This window comes from Python bivittatus, unplaced genomic scaffold, assembly GCF_059951505.1.
Source record: "Python bivittatus isolate LINGU-HERP-01145 unplaced genomic scaffold, Pbiv_v1 ctg000480_np1212, whole genome shotgun sequence".
In the NCBI taxonomy this organism is placed as follows: domain Eukaryota; kingdom Metazoa; phylum Chordata; class Lepidosauria; order Squamata; family Pythonidae; genus Python; species Python bivittatus.
In genome coordinates this window covers 70,950,841-70,958,525 of record NW_028277075.1, presented here as the reverse complement: position 1 = coordinate 70,958,525, position 7,685 = coordinate 70,950,841, and the positions used below count along the sequence as shown (strand labels likewise).

Sequence of the window (7,685 nt, the reverse complement as noted above, 5' to 3'; positions counted from 1 at the left end):
AGTCCGAACCAGCCATTAACGCTGATTTATAAAAAGGAGAAATTCCACAATTTAAGGGAATTTGGAGAAGGAAGGAAGGAAGGATTTCGAGTTGCAGCTCCGCCGGAGAAGGAATACTGGAGAAACCAAACTGCATCGGATAACTCAGTGCCCTCCGGGTCCTTGGACTTCGATGCTGCTTACCCCGGGTAACGCGGCTAGCGGTAAGGATACCTGAGACCTAACCAGGAGCCTTCGCCATTATCAGATCCGATTCGAGAGTATCTAACGCCTTCAAAAGACCCAGTCGCCACCAGCGGCAGGGGAGAAAAACGCTCCTCGTTACCAGAAGTGGGGTTCGAACCCACGCAGACTCACGTCTATTGGAACTTAAGTCCAACGCCTTAACCACTCGGCCATTCTGGTAGCTCTGAAAAAGGACCTGGAACTCGTGGGAACAAATGACATTCGAGTAACATTTCCCGCCAAGCCGATCCACCAGCGGCCGCTCTTCCCTCAGCCCAAGCTCGGCCTGAGGCGCTCCAGCCCGCGCACCGTAGCCTCGTCCGCTTTCGCTTCGCCTAGACTCGCCCCGCCTAAAACAGCAGCGGAGGAGCCTATCCTCTTCGTAGGCTGGAAGCGCCAGCCAATACGCTCAGCGCTTCCCGAGCGGCTTCCCCCTCGCTCGGGAAACTGGCGTACGCCCTCTCGGGGCGGCGGTTTGCGTTGCCGCGAGCTTGGAGGGCGGCGGGGCGTTAGTGGGGCCTCCTTCCCGACGGGAAAGAGGGAACCCGGGTCCTGCAGCCCCTTCCCTCCCGAAGTAGGAGCAGCCCGCCTTGCCCCGCAAGTCCGGACAAGCGTTTCATTCCGGTCCCTTCAGGGCACCTAGACCTGATCCTTCTTCCCTCGTATCTGTTCTGACAGCGGAGCGTCTGCGTGGATGAGGGGAAGAGTTGCGAGAGGGATCTGGAGACGGCCGAGGTCAAGTGCGCTTGCCGGTGGTCGTCGCGGTAGTCTTGGCCGAGAGGAGCTGGCGTTCTGCTTGCACCCCCTGATCGACCCTGCGGAAAACCTTGGCAGCAGAGAGTGCGGCTTCCGCGGCCGGGAGCTTCACCTACTTTGAATGACTCCAGTAGATCTGAAGCTCCCAGACTGGTTGCATGGCTGTAGAGTTGGTTTTAATTTCCGACAAACGCACATGTAGTTAGGGTCGAGCTCCACTGATGAAAAAAGGTATTTTTATTTCTTTTATTCTCGTTCTTAACTATACACCGGAAACTTTTTTTTGCTGACAATTGCTTTGCTCCAGATGTAACTGCAGTTCTAAGCCCAAAGTAACTGCTTGGTATATCTGTGCTGTTTTTACATCCCAGTAAACAGCTACATCTAGGAAGTTACACCTTTAAGAGAATAAAGGCAAAGAGAATGCTCATAACTCTGGCACAGACTTCTAAAGAACCCCCAAATTTGCAAGTAATAGGTGTGAGTTTCACCAGAGACCTTGTTTTGTTTCTTCTGTGAATGACAACATGCAATTAATTTCAGGTATAAGGACCAGTTGCCCTCAAGTCCAGATCAACTTTTGGTAACTACATAGATAAGGTCCCTTAGTGGCAATCCTGAAGTGGTTTGCCATGGCCTTCTGGATTTTTGAACTTCCCAGGCTAGTCTGTAGCTCTAGGATACCCGTCAAGAAAATAACTATAAATATCTCCCAGGTGGGGAAAACAAGCTAACTCTGGCATTTCCCCAAAGTTTGCTAATTTTGTTTAAGCTAAAGCTAAACAAGCTTTAAAGCTTAAACAAAGCTAAAGCTGCAGAGGGATAGAATGACTACCATACCAGAACAGAAGGCAGAAGTTGCTGGAGAGCAGTAGACTGGCTGGGGAATTCTGGGAGTTGAAGTCCACACCTCTGAAAGCTGCCAAGGTTGAGAAATGCTGTTCTAAGCAGACTGGGCAAAAAGCTCAGGGGACCCTGGGACCTTTTCCTCCCTGCGCAAGGGGAGTAAAGCCCCCGGCCAGAGCACTCCAGGGTCCCCCCTTGAGGGCATGAAGTGGCCTAACCTTACTCCCATCCCATGTCTTCAGTACTCTGATGCCACTGGTATTTCATTTATTTATTTATTTATTTATTTACAATTTACAACAATAAAAACTAATACGAACTAAAAGAAAAAAGAAAAGAAAAAAAGGTGCAGAAAAGAAAAAAAGGGAGACAAAATAGAAAAAAAAGAAAAAATTAGAATGTAGTAAAGAAAAAAAAAAGAAGTGATTTCCCCCTTCATCACAAGTATAAACAATGTTAGTAACTTACCACCTTCTCTTAAAATACAACAAACGATCTCTTCTTTCCATATCCCATGTCTTATTTATAAACAAATCCATTAAACCTCACTATTTCAGTCCTAAGTTCAGCAAAAATCCATTAAGGGTTACCAGAGATAGCATAACTATTTTAACCTTGATCAAATAAACCAATTTTATATTCCTTCCTTTTACTTCTAAAAATCTTGATCTTTAGTCCCTTCAAATGATGTTCTAGAACTTGATTCCTTTCCATTTTTCTTTGTTACTTCTCACAAAATTCTTCAAAGCTTTAACAAACCTCCTTTATAAATGTAATTGTACTTATAACTGCTGTGAATATCAGAAGTCACTTCTTTGCATCTTTTTTCTATTTTTTAGCTTTTTTTTCCTTGCACTTTTTCCTTTCTCTTTGATATCTTTCTTTTTCCTTTTTCTTCCTTACTTTATTAGTTTGTATTTGTTTTGACCCTTCTTTTTTAAAGTTTTAATACAAATTACACACACACACACACACACACACACACCAAACCTCTTTTGTAAATCCAATATAGGAAAATTATCCAGGTCGCTCTCTTGGTTTGTTATTTATATATCCCTTTTAACTGTTAAAACATCAGCTAGTTTCTTTTGTATGTCCAGTGTAACCTCTTTTCCCATGTCATTCTTGTAGCCTGTCATTTTAAAATCCACTTTCAAATCAGTCCCAATCATGTCAGGTAATACTTGTTCCTCTTCCATAGAATCTTTTAAACACAGTCTATCTATAGAGGCAGATTCTCTTAAAATTAACTTCTGGGTCCATTGTTTGAAAATATCCTTCAATATGTCCAATGTTAAAATATTTTGCTTCATTCTGGATTAGTAAATTGAACTTGAGTGTTCTTTTCCTTTAATTTTAATCTTTAGTTCCTTCTAGTTCCCTCTAGTGTCCAATTTAAAAAAAAATTTTTTTTTAAGAATTCAAAACAAAAACATTTTTCCATAGGAAGGATTCTCTATAATTAATTCCAAAATCTTATTTCAAATTTATCTGGACCCTTAGTCCATTTGTAACTTTCTAAAACCAAAGTTTTAATCACCCTTTTGCTATTTATTTCAGAAAAAAACCAAGTCCTTAAACTTGTATTTAAAACTTCTTTTGCTAAGGATTGAAGGAAACTCACCTGGTGTTTTCAGACTTGTGGATCCAAAGGTTCCTAATAGCTGAAAAGCAGTTCACAAGCAAGTCATTAGAAAAGGAAGTATATAAACCCAGTGTCCTTTCAAAGGTGCTATTCACAGTTTGAGCAAGATGCCTATTCCATCGCCTCTCAGAGTTCTAAACCCTCTGGAGACCACTGTCTTTTGGTCTCCTTGTGAGGAGGAACTGTATGGAGCACTTGTGGGCAATCTCAAGTCTTCTCCTTGTCCGGAGAGAAATTATGAAGAGCTGGTTGGCTCTGCTCAGTTCACCATTTCTTCCCTGGAAGCCTGTTATTTTTTATTATATTCCTATTCACACTGCATCTCCTATTCTGGAAAATAACCTGTTTTTCTTCCTTGATCTGACACTGGGCCATGTGTAAATTTTATTGCACTCTCACCCCATTTGGGAAAGGGTGTTCATATGACTAGGCCAGCCTTGATCTCCATTTGTTGGTAAGTTCCAAGGAAAATCACAGTAGCCATTCTTTCAAAACAGCAAAGGTTGAATTCTGCTAAGTTTCCCTGGCGAGGAAGTATTCTGGATGAATAGTAGTGTTTGAACTAGAATTCACCTTGACGAAGTCTTTTTAAGAACTTCTCCAGAACACCTGGTAAGTCCTTGTTTGAAAGCAACAACTTGAGTTTCATGATACCTTTGAGACTAACTAATATTTTATGCCACAAGGCTGTGTGCTGCTTTGGCAGCAACAGATTAACATTGCTAATCCTTTGGACACTTTTTTAGTATATGAGTAATATGCAGATACAGGCAGTCCCCGGGTTAAGAATGAGTTCTATTCCTAAGTCTGTCTTTAACTCGAATTTGTATGTAAGTTGGAACTTGTACTTATGGTCTGCCTGTTACTAAAAATGGCAGATGATGTTCTCCTTCCTGGAGCCGATGAACCGCTGAAGCCATGGGATGTTTTTGTGAACTGCTGAAAACAGGCTGTATATTAAAAACTCGCAGCTTCAGCAGTTCATGAAAACATTGCAGGGCTTCAGTGGTTCATCGGTTCCAGGAAGGAGAACGCTGTCCGCCATTTTTAGTAACAGGCAGCCCATTCATAAGTATGAGTTGTCCTTAACTTCGATGTTCTTAAGCAGGGGACAACCTGTAGATACTGGAAGCACCTAGTGGTTAAAACAATGGGCTATGATCATTCTTAGCGGTTCAAAGAATACCTCCTTTTTGTTATGTCTTTTACTGCAGTAAACCTTCTTTGGACATGTCCATGTAGTTTCTTTTTCTTTTTAATTGCTTCCTTTTATGAAATAAATACATTATTGGGACACATTAAAAAATCTACCAAAATTACAAAAATAAGTGAAAGACAGAAACAATAAACAAAAGTTATATCTTGGCAGTTCACAATTATAAATACTTATATAATTGAATATTGTATAAACATTAATCATCAGTGTTTAATATATTGATCCAAAATGCCATTTGTACTGATAGAGACAATCAGGAACATTCTTATTAAAAGAACAACTAAGCAGTGTTCAAGTTTGATTCAATTTATCTTTCACTATAGGATTTTTCAAACATTTTTGTCGCTGAGGTCATTTTTCTGCCAGTGCGGTTTCTCACGCTTTCGAATACTGCTGATCCCATGACGGATGTCCCTTTGTTTTCCAGGGTTTCCCTTGAGAAAGGCAGGAAAAACAAGCACCAAATTTTATCTAGAGTGGGGATAAAAGGGACTGCCTTCTCATACTGACAGTGGAGGACAGTCAACTGCCCACAGTGGCTTCACTCCGGTATGCAGTTAAGATTCTGATCTAGCCTGGCCATGTCAAACCAGGGAGCCTCAGAACCTGATTGCTCTCTGACTTTTTCTGCCTCCAGAACAGGAGGAGAACCATTACATACCATTTGGTTAACTTGAACATCTAGGCATGCTCTCAAATGTGTCCTCAAGATGGCAGCAAAGTGAGCTGTGTCAATTTATTTATTTGTTTGTTTGTCAAACTTAAAAGGTGCCCAACTCATGAAGACTCTGGTCAGTGTACAGTGTACTCTTGGCAGTGTAGAAGTAAAACCCAGTACAATAAGACAGATAAAAGATGGTAATTACCAGGGAACCAACATACCCCAGCTGTTAAATTCAGGCAGACACATCCCCCACCTAACTCAGAGTCTGGGGGAAAAGCCAGGTTTGGGTTTTTCCAAAATTGTTGTCACAAGCAAAATATTGAAATATATTAAGTCAAGCATACTTTCATCCTTCAACAGTACATAATTTGCTGGAATTGGAATTATTCTTGGAATTGGATTGGAATTCTTGGAATTGTATTATTAAAATCAGAGTTTTCTTGATGGATCTTTGCAGTGAAGTGGGTGTAGCAGGGGAAATCCCTTTTCTGACTCTAATAACTTGTTCACACACTCTGTGAATTTGCACGATTCTGATGGTATTGTATTGCCAGCATTTCCACCTGTCAGTGACACTATTTTCAAAGAATGGTTGAAAGTTGTGATTGTAGACTCTAAAACAGCTGACTCGGGATTCTTGTTTTTCTAAATGTTCAGTATAAGTGGTCAGAAATGTGGTTTATGTTCAGAACTGAAGAACAGGTTGTGTAAACAACTTAAAGTAATATTTGGTAATATCGGTTAGCATTACAAGTTTGACAAGTTTGTATGCAGAATCAGGTATTACAAAATCTCCCAGACTCATAAATACAATTGTGTGGAGAAGAGTCCTGTTTTTATTGGAATCCTGAGATTTCACTACTAGGTCTTGTTTGTATTCCTCGTGAAATTTGAAGAAACTGTTTTCTTACATTGTAAATGCAGTCTAATGCTTTCCTATGTAAAATTTGTGCTGCCTTTCTAAAGTCTATTCTACAAGTGCCATCTTCAAAATCTGTATTTTTTAAAATCTGTGCTTCCCATAGTTTCATGGATAAAGCAGGATATATTCCCAGATTACAGTAAAGTGCCATTTAGAGAAGTATGTGCTACAGAGGCTTGAAAAGTTTTATTATTTTTCTCAAAAGGGATGTGAGAAAAATTTCACTCACATGGAACCTTTCATATCTTTCTGGGAAAATGTTACTAAGCTGCCCTGCAAATATGCAGCTACCAGTGTAATGGGGTCACTGCTCCAGCTTTCGTACTTCAGCCAACAGAGGTAGCCAATGCTCAGAAAGTAGAAGTATATACCTGACACTTAAGCCACATCCAGACTGAATTGACATCTCATTCTCTCTCTGAGGTGTCAAGTCTCCAGATGCCTATATCACTGGTTGATCACCCTTGATGTGCAGCCTTGATTTGAAATGGGTGGACTTCTAGCAGGTGATACCACTTGTGGAAGGGCCTGGAAGCAGGATCAACCCAAGATGTTCTGTCACCTGAAGCAAAGAACAAAGTGGTGCCACACTCTGAGACTACATATGGCAGCTGACTAGCCACTAGGTGTGTACCTTTCTTTACCAACAGTTTGCTGCTACCTTCCAGTACTTGGTGCTCGAAGCAAAGGTCTAAAGATAGGCTGGCCCAGCCCAGAGGAATCAAGTTGCTGCAGAAGATTATGAGAGATGGGTGTGAGGTACTATTGAAGGCAAGGGAGAAAAATGTTGCAACCAGGCAACACTTCAGCTGCCCCCACGCAAGTCATAGCAACCCACAACTAAGTAGAGCAGCAATGAGGAAAGGCACCTGGGGTACTGGTTTTTTGAAAGGAGGATGGATTAAAATCTTTCATGTTACAGATTGGAATCAGGGACAGCTTTAAAAAGACAATTTCAGTTGCAGTGTTTCAGCTCAGAGAATTCCTCTCCAGTACCAACTTACTTTTTTAAGAGAGAAGCTAGAGGTAACTTATCTGTACTTAGGCAAAACTAGTGAATAAAATCCTCCCGTTTGTATAACTGATTTTTAAACAGGCCGGATCACCCAATGCTGTTTTCATGATACTCAGTTAAACTCCTAATTCCTCTTAGCCTTGGATAACGTTTGTGTAATTAGCTCCACTGAATCTTGATGAAAGGCAGCACTTAGAGGTATCAGTAGAGAAAGTTAGTAGAAATACTAAGCTGTTTCTTTTCTGTCTCCCCAAAAGTTTTTGCCCTCCAGTTTCTGCCCTCCAGAACTCTTAATAAAAGTTCACAGAAGCTGCCTGTGTGTATTTACCTGATACTGGGCAAAAACATTTTAGATATATTATCCCTAGTGGCAGGCAAAAAAGGAACAAGAGTCAA

At 41.0% G+C, this 7,685-nt stretch overlaps 1 non-coding gene across 1 annotated transcript; it reads right to left on the bottom strand.

Moving 5' to 3' along the window:
* Positions 1 to 322: 322 nt before the first annotated feature.
* TRNAL-UAA (transfer RNA leucine (anticodon UAA)) lies at positions 323 to 405 on the bottom strand. Its single transcript has one exon. It is a non-coding gene; the product is annotated as a tRNA-Leu (tRNA).
* Positions 406 to 7,685: the final 7,280 nt, after the last annotated feature.